General features: G+C 45.2%; 1 protein-coding gene across 1 annotated transcript in view; it reads right to left on the reverse strand.

Annotated features, from left to right (window-relative positions):
• TMEM38B (transmembrane protein 38B) overlaps positions 1-22,442 on the reverse strand; it is a 469,261-nt gene that overhangs the window by 308,363 nt on the left and 138,456 nt on the right. The gene's annotated exons all lie outside the window — the stretch shown is intronic.

The raw sequence follows: 22,442 nt of genomic DNA on the forward strand, positions 1-22,442 counted from the left end.
TGAGATAAGATCTATGTTTTTTTTTTATCTTTCTTTTTTTTGTGATTTTTTTTTTTTAACTTTACATTTTTTATTGTTTTATTTTATCATATGTTTACATTTGTAAACTTCCATCCTTAAATAAACATCAATTAAACATCAATTCTTGTGCCTGTCTCTGTTCTTTATCTTTACATTCAGACTAATCAACTACTTCTTCTAATTACTTCTTTTTGATTACTTACATTTATATCCAACAATCTATCTATCTCTGAACATTATCTCAACAGGCAGGCTGTCCACATATTTCCAAATACAAACCACATTTTCTTCCCTCTAGTCCCACCTGATTCCCTTGTCCAATTCCCTCCACACTTGGAATCCCCTGTGTTTCCCCCTTGTTTATTACTCTATTTATCTTTTACTGTTGAATGGTCGGACCTCCCCCCTCCCCCCCCCCCCCCCAGAATGTATGCCTGACCCCCTTTAGAGATGCTCTATCATATGCTGTATCCTTGTCCATCCCCTCTTGCGTTTGAGTTCTCCCTCCCTTCTATATACCGTTAGCTGCTCCATGTACCACAGTTGCCTTACTTTAATCTTCCAGTCCCCTATATCTGGGGGGGGGGGGGGGGCACTGATTTCCAGCAGTGCGCGATAAGGCACTTAGCTGCTGCCAGTCCCCAGCGCAACATTTTACTCTCCTCCCACACCTCTCGCTCATTGTACATTCCCAATAAGCATACCCGTAGACTGCACACTAGGAATACCCCCATTATACGGACCGACGCTTTCATCACTGCTTGCCAAAATGTTACCACCCCCGGGCATGTCCACCACACATGGAGAAATGTGCCCGTCTGTGCTTTGCATCTCCAACACCCATCCGATGTCCCTGGGTATTTTTTTACAACCTCTCCGGTGTGTAGTACCACCGCGAGAGGACTTTATAGGCATTCTCCTGTATTAACACACAGACAGACGCTTTCTGTACTTCCCCACATATGTTTTCCCATTCCTGCTCCGTAAATTGATATTGCAAATCCCTTTCCCACACTTCTTGGAATGGGTATGCCCGGTCTTCATCCCCTTGGATAAATCGGTATACCACCGAGATTGTTTTTGGGACCTTCCCCAACAATGTCCACAGATTAAGTACATAAGTAATGCCTGTTGGATTATTTGTAGTAAATAATTAGCAGATTTTAGTACACACAGCTTCAGCTTTAGAAATGTTAATTTCTTTCTTCATCTCTCTCTCATTCACCCCTGAATAATTCACTGCTGAGTCACTTAAAGTTGAAGTAACAAAACATCTGTTTACTCACAGTTTGTAGTTAGATTATAATCAGACAGGCTTATATATACATATTACTATACATTTGTATTATCAGCTCCTTCCATGTGCTTAGATGGTAATGGATGCTCACACCACCATAGATCCTCTCAGGTTAGGAGAGATCATGAGCTCCATGTGCTCCATGTGCTGCATCTGCTGCATCTAACCCCCACAGGAAGTTGCATAGCTGTGTGACCTCTCTAAGTAATTCACATCAGAGGTCACAGAGTAATCACAGAGAAATAATAGGTGACAGGCAATGCATGTAAAATACAATTACATTCCAACAAACCCCTTCTCATGCATAACTGTCATGCAATTATTTATTCATACAAAGTCCAAGCTTTATACGCAGATTCACAAAATGTTCTCTGGGTAACGGTTTGGTCATGATGTCAGCTGTCATCTCACTGGTGTGACAATAGTGTAGACTGATGACCCCTTCTTTCGCCAACTCTCGCACGTTGTGGTATTTCGTTGCGATGTGCTTGGTGCGTGACTGAACCTTGTCATTCTGTGACAGTCGGATGCAGCTCTGATTATCTTCCATTATCTGGATTGGTCTCTTTTCAGCTATTCCAAAATCCAGCAAAAGTTTTTCAATCCACATCAGTTCTCTGCACGCTTCCGATGCGGCCACGTATTCAGCTTCTGTAGAAGACAAACTCACAATACTTTGTTTATGACTGGCCCATGAAATTTGTACATTTCCATACATAAACACATATCCACTTGTGGATTTATAATCAGAATGATCCCCTGCCCAATCTGAATCACAGTAACATATTAGTTTTGGATTACTATTGGCTGAAATCTTTAATTTACAATCAATGGTACCCTTTAAATACCTTACCATCCTTTTAACTGCAGTCCAATCTGATTTGGTAGGTGAGCTGACCCTTCTGCTCAAAATTCCTACTGCATTTGCTATATCAGCCCTGTATGTGGTAGCTAGATATAAAAGCTTACCTATGGCTGATCTATATTGGATGTTATCTGGTAAAGGTTCTCTTACTGTTTCATCCTTCAGAAAATCAGTGATCATGGGAGTGCTTACAACTTGGGCATCTTGCATACCTAAACTTTCAATAAGCTCATTTATTTTCTGCTTCTGGCTTAGAAGATAAGAACCATCATTTTGTTTCTCAATTTCTATACCAAGATAGTATGACACATTACCAAGTTCTTTTATCTCAACATTGTGGTTTAAACACTTTACAATGCCCTTGTACTCTTGCTCACTTTTGCTTGCAATGAGCAGATCATCAACAAAAGCTAAAATGTATGCATATTGTCCATTTCTGCACCTAGTGTACAAGCATTTATCTGCTTCACCTTGCTTAAATTCTAAATTTGTCAATATTTCATGCAATTTTTCATTCCAACATTCTGCACTTTGCTTTAATCCACAAAGACCTTTGTTTAATTTACACACTAGCTGTCTTTGTTTTGTATTTATGAAACCTGTTGGCTGTTCCATGTACAAGTCTTCAGTTATATCTCCGTGAAGAAATGCTGTTTTCACATCAATGTGGTTGACTTGCATGCCTTTTGAGACTGCAATGCTCAGAAGTGTTCTAATTGTCGTGTGTTTCACTACAGGTGCAAACACTTCATCAAAATCTTCTCCATATTTTTGAAGATATCCCTTTGCCACTAATCTGGCTTTATACCTTTCCACTTTTCCTTGTGCATTCCTTTTTAACTTGAATACCCATTTGCATCCTATAGCTTTCTTGCCAGGAGGTAATTTTGTAAGAATCCAAGTATTATTTTTATCCAATGCATCAATTTCTTCTTGTGCAGCTTTATGCCATTCAGCAGCTTCTTCTGCTGGCATTTTCTCAATCTCATCCCATGTTAAGGGCTCTTGAGCTTCTGCTGACTTTGTTAGGTAAGACAGTCTTGGGGGTGGAACACCTTTGTTTTCCCTGGATGAGCGTCTGACAACAGGTTGGTCTGACCTTTCCGCATCCTCTAAATCTGAGAGTTCTTCTCCAATTGATTCCCCTTCTCCAACTGTACTGTCTTCTTCAATGATCCTTTCTGTGTCTGCTTCCTCTGCCTGTTCCTCGTTAGATACAGGTGAGTTGCTTTCAGACATCTGCCTTGGTATGGCATTTATATACACTGGCATGTCTATTATGGTTCTAGTTTCATATTCTGGATGATCAGGCTCATCTGGGATAATCCAGCCTTTATCAACCCTTTTGTTTTCATCAAAATATGTAACATGTCTTATGCCAACAATGCCAGTTTTCAGATTCAAAATTCTATATCCTTTGTGTCCTGGAGTATAGCCAACTAAAATGCCCCTTTCTGTTGTGGAATCCAGCTTATGCCTTCTTTGCTTTGGTACATGAGCATATGCTGTACTTCCAAATGTTCTTATGTGTGACAGGTTTGGCTTCCTACCATGCCATGTCTCATGTGGTGTGCGCTCAGCGCCTTTAGTTGGCATTCTGTTTTGTAGGTACACTGCTGTGAGAATGGCTTCCCCCCATAGTCTTTTAGGGAGATTGCTATCTGACAGCATACATCTGGTCATTTCCACAAGTGACCTAAATTTTCTCTCTGCAACAGAATTTTGCTCTGGTGTATAAGCTACTGTTGTGATATGCTGAATGCCTTCTTGTTCTAGAAATGTGCGCATGCTTTGTGAAGTGAACTCACCACCATTGTCGGTCTGAAGAACCTTTGGTTTTCTTTCAAATTTATTGCTCACCATGGCTACGTATTTCTTCAGCATGTCTGTGACTTGACTTTTTTCTTTCAGCAAATAGGCCACACAATATCTAGAGAAATCATCCAAGAATATTAGCACAAATCTGTTATTTCCCAATGATGGGATATTAAACGGTCCACATAAGTCACTGTGTATTAAGTCCAGTACTTTATTACTCCTATTTCCTGTGTATGCAGGAAATGAGGGTCTCACACCTTTTTGAGTAACACAGTCTATGCATTTCTCCATTTTACCAGCATCTGCACTTATCTGAATGCCGGTGGCCAGTTGCTTACTGTAAAGATCCTGGATCACCTTAAAATCACGATGTCCCAGGCGGCGGTGCCAGATTTCCGGACTACATTTACCATCATTCTTCCTTACTTGCGCCATATGTGAGGCTTCACCTGAAATGTTCAGCTTATAAACATCATTATGCATAAAAGCTTCAGCATACACTTCATCATTTTTAGAGATTGTGCACTTACTGTTTTCAAAATGAATCGCAAATCCCTTCTTATCTAATGTAGATACACTAAGCATATTGCAAACTGCTTGGGGAATATACAAGACATCACTTACAGGAATTTCTTTAACTTCATTAGACACTTTGCATTTTAAGAATCCAATACCTTTTGCTTGGATCTTAGCAGTCCCTGCGTTTGCAGTTTTAAGAATACCTTCCTCTGGACACATTTCCTGAAAGAAATTCTTACAATTGGTTAAATGGCATGTGTTCCCTGAATCCAAAATCCAAGTACTTTCATTTGAATTATTATTTACCATAGTCAAAGATTTTTCTGCCATTAGAAAGCCCTTGTTTTTATCTTTGTCCTTCATACATTTCCTGGTTTGAAAATTCTTTAGTTCCATTGGCTTAGGTGAGCTAGAGGGAGTGTTTTGTGTTTCCTTACACCATTTAGATACATGTCCCTCCTTTCCACATGAGTAGCAAATCAGCTTGCCCTTGGGTGGAGTTTTCCCATAGCTCCGCCTTCCTCTGTTCTTTGCCAAGAAATTTGTTTCATTTCTCTCTGACTTGCTTTGAGAACACATCTCCTCAGAATCATTTATTATGCATTCCTGCCTTAGTTTTGATGTTGCCTGTTCAAAAGATTGCCCTTCAATGGCCTCATTTACAGACCTAAAAACATCAAACTTCTTTGATAGTGAGGTAAAAAGAAATGCTCTTTTCAATGCATCACACATGGGAATTCCAGAAAGTTCTAGCTTTTGAAATGAAGACATAAGATGCATAATGTGATCATTACATTTACTTTTATCCCTTAATTTGGTTTCATTCAACTCTGCCAACCAAATTGGTTGCTGCTTTGCATATGTAGTTGCATACATAGTTCTCAGTTTATGTAAAATGTCCTTTGGTGTATCTTTTCCCTCCACTAATATGGCTTGTTTCTCTGAGAGAGCTTCCAAAAGCATGCACTTCACATAATAGTTTGCATTGTCCCATTCAGCCATATTTTCAGCTGTTCTGTCTTGGTCTAAGCATATATTTAATCCTTTTGCTCGAAGGAGACATATGAATCTTAATTCCCACTGCCGATAATTAAACTCAGTTAATTTAGGCACCTTGAGAGAATAGAACAATGGTGAATTTCTTCCCTCAGCCATTTTCTTAGCCTTCTGTCTGCTGTGTGGGGGGAGAGAGAGACAGACTGAATCTTTCCTTTAAAACTTAAGAGAAAAATGTGGCCTTTTTTTTTTTGCCTGGTAATATTTCTCTTCTTTTTTTCAATTCCTGGCCCTGGGCCCATAACCCTTTTGTTGGATTATTTGTAGTAAATAATTAGCAGATTTTAGTACACACAGCTTCAGCTTTAGAAATGTTAATTTCTTTCTTCATCTCTCTCTCATTCACCCCTGAATAATTCACTGCTGAGTCACTTTAAAGTTGAAGTAACAAAACATCTGTTTACTCACAGTTTGTAGTTAGATTATAATCAGACAGGCTTATATATACATATTACTATACATTTGTATTATCAGCTCCTTCCATGTGCTTAGATGGTAATGGATGCTCACACCACCATAGATCCTCTCAGGTTAGGAGAGATCATGAGCTCCATGTGCTCCATGTGCTGCATCTGCTGCATCTAACCCCCACAGGAAGTTGCATAGCTGTGTGACCTCTCTAAGTAATTCACATCAGAGGTCACAGAGTAATCACAGAGAAATAATAGGTGACAGGCAATGCATGTAAAATACAATTACATTCCAACAATGCCATACTGGGAAAAGACCAAGGGTCCATTGAGCCCAGCATCCTGTCCACGACAGCGGCCAATCCAGGCCAAGGGCACCTGGCAAGCTTCCCAAACGTACAAACATTCTATACATGTTATTCCTGGAATTTTGGATTTTTCCAAGTCCGTTTAGTAGCGGTTTATGGACTTGTCCTTTAGGAATCCGTCCAACCCCTTTTTAAACTCTGCTAAGCTAACCGCCTTCACCACTTTCTCCGGCAACGAATTCCAGAGTTTAATTACACGTTGGGTGAAGAAAAACTTTCTCCGATTTGTTTTAAATTTACTACACTGTAGTTTCATCGCATGCCCCCTAGTCCTAGTATTTTTGGAAAGCGTGAACAGACACTTCACATCCACCTGTTCCACTTCACTCATTATTTTATATACCTCTATCATGTCTCCCCTCAGCCGTCTCTTCTCCAAGCTGTATAGCCCTAGCCTCCTTAGTCTTTCTTCATAGGGAAGTCGTCCCATCCCCGCAATCATTTTAGTCGCCCTTCGCTGCACCTTTTCCAATTCTACTATATCTTTCTTGAGATGCGGCGACCAGAATTGAACACAATACTCAAGGTGCGGTCGCACCATGGAGCGATACAACGGCATTATAACATCCTCACACCTGTTTTCCATACCTTTCCTAATAATACCCAACATTCTATTCGCTTTCTTAGCCGCAGCAGCACACTGAGCAGAAGGTTTCAGTGTGTTATCGACGACGACACCCAGATCCCTTTCTTGGTCCGTAACTCCTAACGTGGAACCTTGCATGACGTAGCTATAATTCGGGTTCTTTTTTCCCACATGCATCACCTTGCACTTGCTCACATTAAACATCATCTGCCATTTAGCCACCCAGTCTCCCAGTCTCGTAAGGTCCTCTTGTAATTTTTCACAATCCTGTCGCGATTTAACGACTTTGAATAACTTTGTGTCATCAGCAAATTTAATTACCTCGCTAGTTACTCCCATCTCTAAATCATTTATAAATATATTAAAAAGCAGCGGTCCTAGCACGGACCCCTGAGGAACCCCACTAACTACCCTTCTCCATTGTGAATACTGCCCATTTAACCCCACTCTCTGTTTCCTATCCTTCAACCAGTTTTTAATCCACAATAGGACATTTCCTCCTATCCCATGACCCTCCAATTTCCTCTATAGCCTTTCCTGAGGTACCTTGTCAAACGCCTTTTGAAAATCCAGATACACAATATCAACCGACTCCCCTTTGTCCACATGTTTGTTCACTCCTTCAAAGAAGTGAAGTAAATTGGTCAGGCAAGATTTCCCCACACAAAAGCCATGCTGACTCGGTCTCAGTAATCCATGTCCTCGGATGTGCTCTGTAATTTTGTTTTTAATAATAGCCTCTACCATTTTCCCCGGCACCGACGTCAGACTCACCGGTCTATAATTTCCCGGATCTCCCCTGGAGCCTTTTTTAAAAATGGGCGTTACATTGGCCACCTTCCAATCTTCCGGTACCACGCTCGATTTTAAGGATAAGTTGCATATCACTAGCAGTAGCTCCGCAAGCTCGTTTTTCAGTTCTATCAGTACTCTAGGATGAATACCATCCGGTCCAGGAGATTTGCTACTCTTCAGTTTGCCGAACTGCCCCATTACGTCCTCCAGGTTTACCGTGAAGTCAGTAAGTTTCTCCGACTCGTCCGCTTGAAAAACCATTTCCGACACCGGTATCCCACCCAAATCTTCCTCGGTGAAGACCGAAGCAAAGAATTCATTCAGTCTCTCTGCTACGTCTTTGTCTTCCTTGATCGCCCCTTTTACCCCTCGGTCATCCAGCGGCCCAACCGATTCTTTTGCCGGCTTCCTGCTTTTAATATACCGAAAAACATTTTTACTATGTTTTTTTGCCTCTAATGCTATCTTTTTTTCATACTCCCTCTTGGCCTTCTTAATCTGCGCCTTGCATTTGCTTTGACACTTCTTATGCTGTTTCTTGTTATTTTCAGACGGTTCCTTCTTCCATTTTCTGAAGGCGTTTCTTTTAGCCCTAATAGCTTCCTTCACCTCACTTTTCAACCAGGCCGGGTGTCTTTTGGACTTCCGTCTTTCTTTTCTAATTCGCGGAATATGTATGGCCTGGGCCTCCAGGATGGTATTTTTGAACAGCGTCCACGCCTGTTGTACAGTTTTTACTCTCTCAGTTGCCCCCCTATGTTTTTTTTTTACCGTTCTTCTCATTTTATCATAGTCTCTCTCTCCCGGGGTATCCCTCCCCTCCATCTCTGTTTTCCCATGAAATGGGTTAGTTGTATATGTGTAAATCTGTCTCCCTCTGGGATCCCATGCCTCTCTCGCACCTCCTCAAAAGTACACATTCCACTCCCATGCAGCACATCTCTAAACCTTACCACTCCCCTCTGTTCCCATCTCACAAATGTAGCGTTTTCCCTACCTGCTCTAAATTTGGGTTCCCATCTAATGTGAGCCAGAGAGGACACTCCCGTCAGTTGCCCCCATCGTCTCCGCAGCCCACCACATCCATCCATCAACTGTCTCAGAAAGGGGCTAATACCCTCTCTTTGCCCCTTCCCTATGCTCTCCGGTCCACAACCATGACCTCAAGGTTCTTTGTGGCCAATATGCTTGCTCCACTTGAACCGCTGGTTTCTCCGCTCCCCTCTCCCAATCTAAGAGCATTTTCATTTGAGCTCCCCAATAATACCACTGTAGGTTAGGTATCGCTCTCCCCCCCCCCCCCAATACCCTCTGTGCTAGCTGCGGTCTCCTATTTCCCCATATGAAGTTCATTATGGAACTCTGTAGTCTCTTAAGGAATAGCTTCGGCACCGCCACCGGCAGTGTCTGAAAAAGAAATAGAATACGCGGCATCACGTTCATTTTAACCACAGCCATTCTCCCGCACCAGGACAGCCATTTGTTTTTCCATCTCAACATATGATTTTTTATTTGGTCTTGTAGGCGCCCATAATTTAAAGGGAAGATCCTCTCCAGATCCCCAGACATCTGGATCCCCAAATACCGAATTTTCTGACTCATCCACTTAAACTTATACCTTTCTCTGCCTCCTCCTCCTCCATTAATGAAATTCCCATTATCTCACTTGTATCTCTGTTTATCCTGAGTCCGGCATATTTCTCATATTCCTCAAATATCCCCAATATTACCAGCAATGTTACTCCCGGATCTTTCACATAGAGCAACATGTCATCCGCAAATAGTGCTATGCGATGTTCCTGATCTCCTACCCTCAGTCCCCTCACCCCCGGATGTTCTCGGATCATTACTGCCAACGGTTCTATATATAGGGCAAACAGGAGCGGGGATAGCGGGCAGCCCTGCCTGGTACCGCTACCTATCGGGAAGAAGGGGGAATAGCTCCCATTTATGCTCAAACATGCTCTAGGGTCCCTATACAACACTTCAACCCATAAAATGAAATGGCTTCCAAGTCCCACTCTACCCAACACCTCCTGCAGGAATTCCCAATTTACCCTATCAAATGCCTTTTCAGCGTCCATCGATAGAATGGCCAACCGCGACTCCGTTTTTTGGGCCTCCCACAGCAGGTGCAGTGTTCTTCTGATGTTATCTCCCACTTGCCTCCCTGGTACAAAACCGGCTTGGTCCGGGTGTATTAATTTAGGCAACACTCTGCCAAAGTCTGTTGGCCAATACTTTTGCTATAATCTTTGGGTCCACATTCAATAGTGAAATGGACCTATATGATCCACAGACCATTGGGTCTTTCCCGGGTTTGGGCAGAATGGTCACCCCCGCTTCCATCATAGAGCTCGGGAGGAGCTCTCCCTCCAAGACCCCATTACCCACCCTCATCAACAGCGGGCTGATCAAACTCTCTGTCATGTTCTCGAGAGCCTTGGCATTCTGTCAGGCTTCTTCCCTGGAAGCACTGGGTTTGTGAGTCCTTGGACCACTACCGTGGAGCGGCACTGGCAGGCAAGGTCACCTCCAAAGCAGAGACAAGGCTGGACTGGAGTTCTGCACAGGAATACACAGGACTGGAACGCACCGGACAGGAACCCACTGGACTGGTACACACAGGACCGGAACCTGCTGGACAGGAACACACTGGACCTAGGCTTCACCTACGCTTAGCCACCGTTCCCCGAGGGTTGAGCCCTCAGGTTCGGGCAGCTGGCAGAGCTTACAGGAAAACCGGAACTGGAACTAGCAAGCCGGAACAACAGTAATCAGGATACAGAAGTGCCCCCAGGCACCTAGGCGAAAGTAAGGCAGACAGGCAGGGAATGTTCAGGTTCCGGCAATAGGTCTGGCCGCAGGCAGAGAATATCCGGGTTCAGGCAACAGGCAGCAAGTATCGGGATTCAGGCAGTAGTCTGGTCAGGCAGCAGGCAGCAGGTATTGGGGTTCAGGCAGTAGTCGAGTCAGGCAGCAGGCAGCAAGTATCAGGGTTCAGGCAATGGTCAGGTCGAGCAGCAAGCAGAGAATATCTGGGTACAGACAGTAGTCAGGACAGACAGCGGGCAGAGAGTAGTCAGATTCAGGCAATGGTCAGGTCAAGGAGCAAGCAAAGCAGAGAATATCTGGGTACAGGCAGTAGTCAGGTCAGACAGCGGGCAGAGAGTAGTCAGATTCAGGCAATGGTCAGATCACGGAGCAAGACTATGGCTGGAGCTCCAGTAGCAAGGAGTACTGGCAGCAGACAGGACTAGGGCTGAAGCTCCAGAAGCAAAGGAAAACACACACGGGAAACCAGAAAGCTAAACACAAGAAGACTAGTAAAGCTGTACACAAGCTAACCAGAAAAGCTATGCCCAAGCTACTAGTAACAAGCTAGAAACTCACACTGAACTGGACAAGGTAGCAGTGTACAGAGCACTCTAACATACCAGAGACCTTAGACGATGCAAAGGCTGCAGTCTCTAAGTGCTTAATAAAGCCCTTCAACACCAGAGGCGCAGCTGCAGCAATCTCTAAGTAACTACGGAGGCTGTTCAGGCACAAACCTAGGAGCAGGCAGAAAGCACAGTGAAACACAGAGAGGCTTCCCACACCCAGGTGTAGTGTAGTGAAGCAATTAGAGCCATGCTCGAAGCAGCCAGCACACAGAGAGAGAGAGAGAGAGAGAGAGAAAGAGAGAGAGCTAACCCAGGCAACACCCACAGGTGCAGTATAGTGAAGCAATTAGTGTCATGCTGCTGGATGTAGCCAGCAACAGGGAGCCAGAGCTAGCTCAGAAAGGACAGACAGAAGAAACAGGAGCCAGCTAGGAAGCTGACTCCCAGGAATAAGGTAAGTCTGAGGGTGGTCACGGCCACAGACGTGACACTCTCAAAGGTTTTGTAGAACCGTGCTGTGAACCCATCCAGCCCTGGGGCCTTACCATTGGGGAGTTTTATAATAACCCCTTTTATTTCCCCCTGTCCTATTGGTTCCTCCATCCTTTGACGCTCCTCTTCACTCAGTCTCTGCAATGGGATCTGGTCTAAATACTGAGCTAGGATTTCATGCTGCACCCCCTCGGGAGCTCTATATAATTCCTTATAATATCTAAGAAATCCCTCTTCTATGCCCTCGTCTGTGTGGGCCCACCCCCCCTTTCCCATCCTTAATTTTTTGTATCTTCGACTTTACCCTTTTTATTCTCAGGCTTCTAGCTAACATAGCACTAGATTTATTTGCAAATTCGAAGAACTGCTGTTTGAGACGTGTTCTCGTGTATTCTACCTCTTCCATCTGACCCTGTACCAATTCTCCCCTTATTTTCTTAAGCTCCTCCCATACTCTTGGTGATGGATTTCTCTGGTGGGTTCTTTCCAATTTACTTAATCGTTCCCGCAAACTCCGCAAAGCCATCGTTTTCTGTCCCCTCTCTCTTTTTTTCCTAGCTCCCCATTTGATTAGTATTCCCCTTACCATGGCCTTCATAGCATCCCACAAGACCCCATCCCCCAGTTCCCCTGTGTCATTAACCCTCCAATACTCCTGTATACTGGCCTGCACCTCTTCCCTCACTTGTTCCTCTCCCAGAAGAGATTCATTAAGTTTCCACCTAGTGTTCTTCTTTCTATATCCCCATCCCTGTAATCTGATCCACACAATCGCATGGTCTGAGATGGAAATCGGTTCAATCTCAGTCTCCATTATCCTGGGGGCCCAATTCCTATGTACCCACAACCCGTCTATTCTGGTATATGAGTTTGCCGCATGGGAGTAGAACGTATATCCCCTTTGTGTGCCCTTTAGCAACCTTCAGCTATCCACTAGCTCCATGTGACTCAAACATTTACGCAGTGCCTTCCTCCCCAGCCCTGATTGGTATCCTCCTCCTCCCGAATGGTCCAATCGCGCATCTGGTGCTATGTTGAAGTCACCTCCCACAATTGCCTGCCCTCCTATAAATCCTTGGAGTTCCTCCCATAATGTGTGGAAAAGCTCCCTCTGTCCCATATTTGGGGCATAGATATTAACCAGTGTTACCTCCTTCCCCTGTATCATTCCCCTTATAGCCACGCATCTCCCTGTTGTGTCCTTGAATTCTTTTGTGATAGTCAGTCCAGAGGTCTGCCTAATCAGTATAACTACTCCCCCTTTTTTCTTCCCTCCTGCCTCTTGGTGTGTCACCACTTCAGTATATGCCTGTGTGCGGAGCAGATATCCATGTCTGGGTCTCAAATGTGTCTCTTGCAAAAATAGTACTTCGCACCCCACTCTATTTATGTCTTTCATGACCCTCGCTCTCTTCCCAGGGTTGAGTCTGTTAACATTCCAGGATCCCACTTTTAGGCCTTCCCCCTCCCCCTAGTTTCTCCTTCCTCCCCCTCCCTAACTCCCCCCTTCCCTTCCCCCTCCCCGACATTTCTGCTACAGTCAGTCAGAGAAGAGGCTCCGCCGTTCCCCCGAGACCCCCATATCCCCCAAGCATCCAGACCCCTCCATATCCCCCTCTCCCTCCCTTCATTTGTACATTTTCATTCAAAGCCCCACTCCCCTTCCCGACCCTCGAGACCCCCCCTCCCTCCAACTCCCCCCCCCCCCCCACTCCCACGTACATCTTATGCATACTGTTCATTAGGCTTCTCACTGTTCCAATGCACATATGCCCTCAGGATACTCCTCTATCATTCTTCTTTCCTCGGCTAGTCACCATCTGCCATGCCGAGTCTGCTCTGGGTTCCGTCATCTCCGCTCCCTGTTGCTCTTGGACTGGAAGACCTTCACATCCCAACTGTTTCAACACCTCCCACGCCTCCGCCGGTGTCTTCACTTTCCTTGACTTTCCCGCTACTGTTAACCAGATGGCGAAGGGAAAAAGCCACCGATATAGGATTCCTTTTGCTCTCATGAAGGTCGTCACTTCTCCCATTCTTCTCTACTCTTCTGCAATGTGGCTCCCCCCAAATCTTGATATACTCCGATCTTACAGTTTTTCCAGTTTATCACCTTCTTCTGTCTCGCTTTTGCCAATATCAATTCCTTAGTTGGAAAGTCCAAAAAGCAAGCGATGTCTCTCGGGGTTGAGCCTCGTGGGGGGCCCGCACTGCGATGTACACGTTGCAAGCGGATTTCCCTTTGCTCCCCCTCCGGGTTCAAGATATATTGACACAGTTCTTTAATTACCACATCGCAGTTGGTAAAAATGCCCAGTTCTGGAATTCCTTTGAACCTCAAATTGTTGCGGCGGGATCTGTTCTCCAGGTCTTCCACCTGCTCTCTTAACATCTGGATTTCTGTAGAGACCCCATGGACCTCCACCTTTCTTTTCTGGTCAGCCGCCTGAATTCTATTTTCTCTTCTGCGTCCTCTACTCGTGTGCCCAGGTCCTTTACCTCCGTGCGTATCTCTCGAAGCGAAGTTTAGATATCCCTTCGGACCCCTTCCAGTTCCGATTTCAGCTCTTTAAACCAGCCCACCACTTCTGCTTTGGTGATTTCCTCAGTATTTTTTGCTTGTCTCTCTTTGGGGTTCATCTTCCGAGTCCGAGGAGATAACAGCCATCTTCTCCGCTCCTTGATGATTTTCCACCGATTCGTGCTTCGTCCTCCCCCCCTGGTCCGCCACAAACCGGTATTTATCCAAGCTCTTTTTCGGCGGCATTTTGTTTAACCCTCCCCTCCTCTGCTGTAGTTATTCAGTAAATGTTAGGGTAATTAGGCAATTGCCTTTGTCCTTCTCACCTCAAGCTACAACTCTAGGTCCCCAATTCTCAGTTCCTTCTAGCATTCTGTTCTTTGCAAGCTTTGTTCGCACAAGCCCTCTGGGCCTGATACAGCCTCCTGTCCTGACTTCAGCTCCTCTTGCTCTTCTGTAAGTTTGCTCACTTTAGCCCTTCCAGCTGTAACTTCCTGCCATATAGGTGAAGGGGGGGGGGGGGGGGTTAAGCTGACTTCCACGCGGCTCTCCCTTCGTTTTCAGTCCTGGGCTCTGCTGCTCTCTGCATTCTCTGCCTCTGGCTCCCCCAGCTCTCTGGACTGCCGCCGATCTACTCCATGTGGGTTGAGGGAAGGGGAAAGGAGGAAAAGGACCGGCCTTGTCTCTCTCACCTTCGACTGGTCTCCTCCACCCTCCGTTTTTGCTCTTCAGTCTGGCTTCTGAGTGATCCCCGATCTTCTGCCATTGGATCTTGCACTGGCCCCGATATACTGCCCGCTGCACTAGTCTCCGCGCTCACGGGCGCCTACCGCCGCCATCTTGAATTTTGGGCTGCCCATTTGCGAGTCCTCCAGCCTTATTTCTACTGCTGGGCAGCCGCCGTTGGGATTGCCCGAGTCCCCTCACTTGTACCAGCCTCCATCCGTCATCCGATCTTCCGAGGGGGGGGGCTCCGGCGCCCGCGGATCCAGGGGTCTCGTTCGGGGTCGGGCGGAGCTCACTCCACAGCGGCCATCTTCCTGCACGGCTCCACCGGAAGTCTTTTTTTGTGATTTTTATTTATAGTATTTTTTAAAAGATAAAGAGTACACAGACTCCATCCATGTCCAGCATTTCTCCCCTCCCCTCAATCCATGTGCATCTCCTTCCTGACTTCCCTCCCCTCCATCCATCCATGTCCAGAAACTCTTCATTCTCCCCTGCCCCCTCCTCCATCCATCCACATCCAGCAACTCTCCATTCTCCCCTGCCCTCTCCTCCATCCACTCATGTCCAGCAAATTTCCTCTCCCCCCTGCCCCCTTCATTCATCCATCCATGTTCAGCAATTCTCCTCTCACCCCTGCCCTCCCCTCCCCTCCATCCATGTTCAGGAACTCTCCATTCTCCCCTGCCCTCTCCTCCATCCACCCATATCCAGCAAATTTCCTCTCCCCCCTGCCCCCTCCATTCATCCATCCATGTTCAGCAATTCTCCTCTCACCCCTGCCCTCTCCTCCATCCACCCATATCCAGCAAATTTCCTCTCTCCCCTGCCCCCATTCATCCATCCACGTCCAGCAATTCTACATTCTCCCCTGCCCTCTCCTCCATCCATCCATATCCAGCAAATTTGCTCTCTCCCTTGCCCTTTCCATCCATCCATGTCCAGCAATTCTCCTCTCTCCCCTGCCCTCCCCTCCCCTCTATCCATGTCCAGCAGTTCTACTCTCTCCCCTGCCCTCTCCTCCATCCATCCATGTCCAGCAATTCTCCTTTCCCCTGCCCTCCCCTCCTGTCCAGCGATCTCTTCTCTCCCCCTGCCCTCCCCTCCCCTCCTCTCTTGTCCAGCGATATCTTCTCCCCCTGCCCTTCTCTCCATTTCCAGCCATCTCTTCTCTCCCCCTGCCCTTCCATCCATGTCCAGCGATTCTCCCTGCCCTCCCTCAGCTCCCTGACAGCCCTACTCTCCGTTCCTCCCCCGCCACGCGTTTAACCTTTTTACTTTCAGGCGCAGCGACAGCAGTGAAGAGGACAACACAGCTTCTCCCTTCCCTCACACAGTGTCCCGCCCTCACAGAAACAGGAAATGCATCATTGCAGAAGGCGAGACACTATGTGAGGGAAGGGAGAAGCTGGAGGCGAGCCCGCTGTGTTGTCCTCTTCACTGCCATCGCTGCGCCTGAAAGTAAAAGGGTTAAACACGCGCAAAGGGGGGAAGGAATGGAGAGGAGGGCTGTTGATCGGGGAACTGAGGGTGGGAAGGAGCAGAGGGACCGTCTGAGAGCTGCCTGGCTGCGCCATGCAGCCCTGCGTTCGGGAGAGGGGGCAGCAGCCAGGGGAAGGTCACGGTTGGGCTGGGGAGGCTTAGCCTCCCCAAGCCTCTTATATGGGGCGCCTATGACTGTCCTCCCATTCCATCCATGTCCATCAATTCTCCTCTGCCCTGCCCTCCCCTTCCTTCTTCCCTCCTCCTGACATCAACCCCCCTCATTGTTCCGCCCTCTGACGTCATTACGTTTTGACGCGAGGGCGGGGCAATGAGTGGGAATGGATGTTACGAACCCAGGCATCCAGACGTAGAATGTTGGAGGTGCAAATTATTATATAGGATGTGGGTGACATCATCCATGGAGCCTGGTGTGGAAACGCTGCCTAGAATACTTTCCCTTTAAGAGTTTGAGGCAGCACTCTCACCATGCATGAACAGATGCCTTCCCGACGAGCCACAAGCACGGCACCAATAGTATTATAACATAGCTAATAATAAATCCAACTCCTAGGGGAGGAGGGAGGGTGAGACTAATTGGCCTACTGTCCTCTACCACCACCTGCTACAGATAAGTAACTTTCCTTTCTCCAAGGAGAAGCAGGCATATCAATCTCACATGTGGGAATCCCTAGCCTACCAAGCTCACTGAAAACAACATTGGGACAATAGGGGCTCACAATGGTGAGGCCTATGAAGTCAATTAACCTGAACCTATATACACACTGGTTGTGAGGATGCAGCCTGGACCAGAATAAAATGGGCCTAGGAGGGTGGAGTTGGATTCTAGACCCCAAACAAATTCTGTAGGACTTTCTCATCAAACCAGCTGACACATCAAGGCAGTAGTGGGATGTGAATGTGTGGACTGAAGACCACGTTGCAGTCTTGCAAACCTCTTCAATAGAGGCTAATCTCAAGTGGGCTACTGACGCAGAAATAACTCTGATATTATGAGCCTTGATATGGCCCTCCAGAGTCAGCCCAGCCAGGGCATGTGAAACAGATACCAACAGCCACCCCATACTACTTATTTCTATAGCGCTACAAGACGTACGCAGCAATGTACATTTGAACATGAAGAGACAGTCCCTGCTCGACTGAGCTTACAATCTAATTAGGACAAACAAACAGGACAAATAAGAGATAAGGGAATTACTAAGGTGGGAAACGATAAAATACGGGTACTTAACAAGTGAGTAAAGGTTAGGAGTTAAAAGCAGCATCAAAAAGGTGGGCTCCTTAGATTTGAAGACAGCCAGAGATGGAGCTTGACATACTGGCTCACTGAGTCTATTCCAGGCATATGGTGCAGCAAGATAAAAGGAGCGGAGTCTGGAGTTAGCAGTGGAGGAGAAGGGTGCAGATAAGAGAGATTTACCCAATGAACGGAGTTCCCGGGGAGGAGTGTAGGGAGAGATAAGAGTGGAGAGGTACTGAGGAGCTGTAGAGTGAATGCACTTTAAGTCAATAAGAGGAGTTTGAACTATATGCGGAAACGGATAGGCAGCCAATGAAGTGATTTGAGGAGAGGGCTAATGTGAGCATAGTGACACTGGCATAATATAAGTCATGCAGCAGAATTTTGAACAGATTGATGGCTGAGTGGGAGACCTGTGAGAAGCAAGTTGCAATTGTCTAAGCGAGAGGTGATAAGAGTGTGGATAAGGGTCCTGGTAGTGTGCTCAGAAAGGGAAGGGCGAATTTTGGTGATAATATAGAGAAAGAAATGACAGATTTTAGCAGTCGAAGATGACACCAAGGTTATGAGTTGATGAGAGGATGAGAGTGTTATCCACAGAAACAGAAAATGGGGAAGAAGAGAGGTTGGTTTAGGAGGAAAGATAAGAAGCTCAGTCTTGGTCATGTTTAGCTTCAGATGGCGGTGAGACATCCAGGCAGCAATGTCAGACAAGCAGGCTGATACTTTGGCCTGAATTCCTGCTGAGATTTCTGGTGTGGAGAGGTAGATCGAGTCATCAGCGTAAAGGTGATACTGAAAACCATTGGATTAGATCAGAGTACCAAGGGAAGAAGTATAGAATGGAGAAAAGAAGAAGTTCCAGGACAGATCCCTGAGGTACACCAACTGACAGTGGGATAGAAGTGGAGGAGGATCCACCACAGTAAACAGTAAAAGTACGATGGGAGAGATAAGAAGAAAACCAGGAAAGAACAGAGCCCTGAAATCCAAGTGAGGACAGCATATCAAAGAGTAGGCTGAGATCAACAGTGTCAAAAGCAGCAGATAGATCGAGAAGGATGAGGATAGAATAGAAACCTTTGGATCTGGCCAGGAACAGGTCATTGGAGACCTTAGCAAGCGCTGTTTCAGTTGAATGAAGAGGGCGAAAGCCAGATTGGATCAAGAATAGCTTGTGATGAAAAAACGTCAAGACAATGGCGGTGAACAGCACGTTCAAGTATCTTGGATAGAAAAGGAAGGAGGAAAATAGGGTAGATGGAAGGAAAGGTAGGGTCCAAGGAAGGTTTTTTAAGGAGTGGTGTGACTACGGCATGTTTGAATGCATCAGGAACAGTCGTAGTGGAAGAGTGAAAGGTTGAGGATATGACATAAAAGCAGAAGCGTAGCCAGGTGGGGCACAGGGGGAGCGGTCGCTCCCCCAAACAGCTGTTTCGAAAAAATGGCGCCTATGCGCCCTGTGCCAATAAAAAAAAATTTTCTGTTCCCTCCTGAGTCCTATCTCTTCTGCCCGTCTTCTCCCTCCTGCGCAGCACCGGTGATTCAGAGTCAGCCTTCTGCCAGCGTCGGGGCCTCTTCTCAGGCGCGTCCCGCCTACTCTATTGCAACTTCCTGCTTTCTGCAGAGGTGGGACGCGTCTGAGAAGAGGCCCCGACGCTGGCAGAAGGCTGACTCTGAATCGCCCGGTGCTGCGCAGGAGGGAGAAGACGGGCAGAAGAGAAGGTGAAAGATGCAACGCTGGGGGGGGGTTTCCTGGAGAAGGGGAGAAAGCGGGCGGGGAAGGTTTAATTGACCAGAGTGGAAGTGAGTCTATCTAGTCCACTTTAACAAGGGAGCCAAACTTACTTTCTTTGTGCCATCACTATCCAGCAGGATAGGCAATGTCTTGAAAGGTGGAGGATAAAGTATTTGTTTTTATATATTTATATCACACGTTATCCCAAGCAAAGTTGGATTCAGTGTGGCTTACATTTTAAAATACAGTGAAACAGAATAATAGAATTTAGTTATATCATGGAAATAAATACATTGATGTGTCTGAAACATTTAAAAAAGTTGAGATTAGCATATATACCCAACTGGGCATTTAAAAGTTTGTCCTTTATTGATACCACATGTTCAGAAATCATAGCCATTAAGTATAGACAGTTATTCAAAGATTATCACATGGGAGGGAAAGGAGATAGGGACACAAAGATGGCACTACTGGAAAGGGGAGGAGGAGATAGGGACAGAGAGGGGCACCACTGGAAGGGGGAACGGGGATATGGGGACAATGGTGAAAAATGGGTGAGATGGGGACAAAGAGATAATGCTGGAAAAGGGGGAAGATGTTAACAGCGGTAATGCTGGAAAAAGCAGGAAGATGGGGACACAGGACAATGTTAGAAAAAGGGAGAGGTGGGGGACACCAGGACGGCAGATGCTAAAAAGTGGAAATGAGGAGACCAGGTAGGCTTGTGCTGAAAAGGGGGGAAGATGGGGGACACAGAAAGGGCAGATGCTGAACTTGGGGGTAGGATAGGGACAAGGAACACAGAAGGGAGATGCTGGACAGGACAAATAGTGGTGCAGAGGAAAAAAGGATGGTGCACTTGGAGACAGAAGAAATGTCAAGATGGGCAAGAAACCCTGTAAAGGCAGAAGAAACAGAGAAAAACAGAAAAGAGACAGTGGGACTAAAGCAAATGAGAAAACAGTAGAGGGGTCCAAGTGCATTTTCTTAAGTCATTTTGGATGTACTGCAGCACAGATTTTGATGGGTAGAATCAGGGACTGCAAATCCCACATGAATTTGGGATGTGAGTTCACATTAGGACTGGTTGAAAAATCTCCCTTCTGGAACTGGATCACTTGGCAGCTCTATACACAGCTATTTGATAGTTGGGACATAAAATGAAAGATCAGTGCCAAACAAATGTAGAGAACGAAAGGAAGAAGACAAGAGGCGAGAGAAGAAATGGAAAGGTCACCCTGGAAAAGAATTTGTAAGGCTGACTCATGGAACATGGAAAAAAAGACTACTAAACTGACAGGACTCTAGAGTAAAAAATTATCACAATAGTGTGCTTAAATGTGGAGAAAAACCCTCAGAAACCTGAAACTAAACTGTCTCAGGTTTAAAGCGGGGTTACTAATGTTTTAAAGTAACTCACGCTTAGGTTCTATCATCGGGAAAAAACTCCACTCAGATGTTTACTGAATTAATAAATTAATAAAGCTTTATGTGTTCACTGATTTGTTGTGTCTCATTTCAATAAAAAGAAAACACTTTCTATCTTAATGTCCACTTTTGATATTGCTGACAGCATTGCTTATATAAAGAAAACGCTCTTATCTTAATGTCCGACGGGGGCCACTACCGTTTCTCCTTTGCAACAAGGCTTCCTCAGGAACTAAGCGTTGAATCGCGATGCTGTAGTTTCAGGTTTCTGAGGGTTTTTCTCCACATTTAAGCACACTATTGTGATAATTTTTTACTCTAGAGTCCTGTCAGTTTGGTATTACATTACGAATTTTAGACTCTAGTTATTACTGCAACACTGCATTTTTTTCGAGTCTCGATATAGGCAGTATGGCACAGAACTCTTGGAATTCTGGCTTCAGCTTTTCTAACGAACGAGTTAAGGACCTCCTTAGTTTTCCCACCGAATTTAACACGGAACAACTCAGTTCAACCATAGATTCCGGGTGGAACAGCATCACTTTGAAAAATAAGAACACAATTAAAATAGATCTTAACAGCGGTCTCCTCATAGAATACTGTAAAAAAGAAATAATTCCCAGAGGGCTTCGAGTCAACAAGGCACCACAATGTTTTGTAGAGGACACAGAATTCATAGACAAATGGAACAGAATACTCAACAAATGCTCCCTAGATCTCATGCTCTTGATCATTGAGAAAAGTCAATCTAGTTTAAATCAATTAAAAGAAGAACTTGATCAAGATCTCATCAAATTGAAAAACAGCATACAGCCAGCAGATTTTGATAAAGAATACGCAATATTGAAAGACAATTTAGACAAATTTAAAAACAACATTAAAAAATCCAAGTTTAAAAAATTCGCTAGAGACGAGAAAGATTACAATTCCAATAATGTTTATCCGTGGATGTCAGTAGAAAGATTGGAATCTACGTCTACTCAAAAAAATTTAAGATTCCAAAGTTCATCATCGTCCCTTAGCAGCGACAATTCCACTGATCGTAGTGGCAAACAGTCTTTTTTGGGCAACAGAGGCCAGAGACGAGGAAGAAGCAATCGGAGAGGCAATACAAATCAGAGAAACAGACCGTGGACCAGATCCCAGCAATAACAACAGCGGTCATCAACTTATCTAGTCGTCAGTTAACGACTATAGAAGAGAATCTTCTATCAAAAGGCTTATCATTTGTACCCTCTTCTCATTTTAGTGAATTTCAGTTTAATATTGACCTCGAAAAATTCCTTTGAAAATTACAACTGAAAGATTTTTTTCATGAACGACCAGAGACCCAAGATAGAACAGTAATCAAACCTAAGTCCTTTTGGAAACCTATGATTCCACCAGCTCCCGCCTTAATTACCTTTAAATCTTTACTTTTATCTGATTTAGAAATTCTCAAAATTAAACATAGGGGATTTTCTAAAAAAAGATTTAATTTGTCAAAAGAAGAAATGTCAGCTTTAATCTCATTGCAAAATGACAACAACATCATTATAAAAAAAGCAGATAAAGGGGGAGCTGTAGTATTGCTTGACCGTGATGATTACATCAAAGAAGGACTCAGACAATTAAATCATCCAGATTTTTACAAACAGTTAAAATTGAATCCAACAAACAGGTTACAATCTCAG

This window comes from Microcaecilia unicolor, chromosome 2 (genome assembly GCF_901765095.1).
Source record: "Microcaecilia unicolor chromosome 2, aMicUni1.1, whole genome shotgun sequence".
NCBI classification, from domain to species: Eukaryota; Metazoa; Chordata; class Amphibia; order Gymnophiona; family Siphonopidae; genus Microcaecilia; species Microcaecilia unicolor.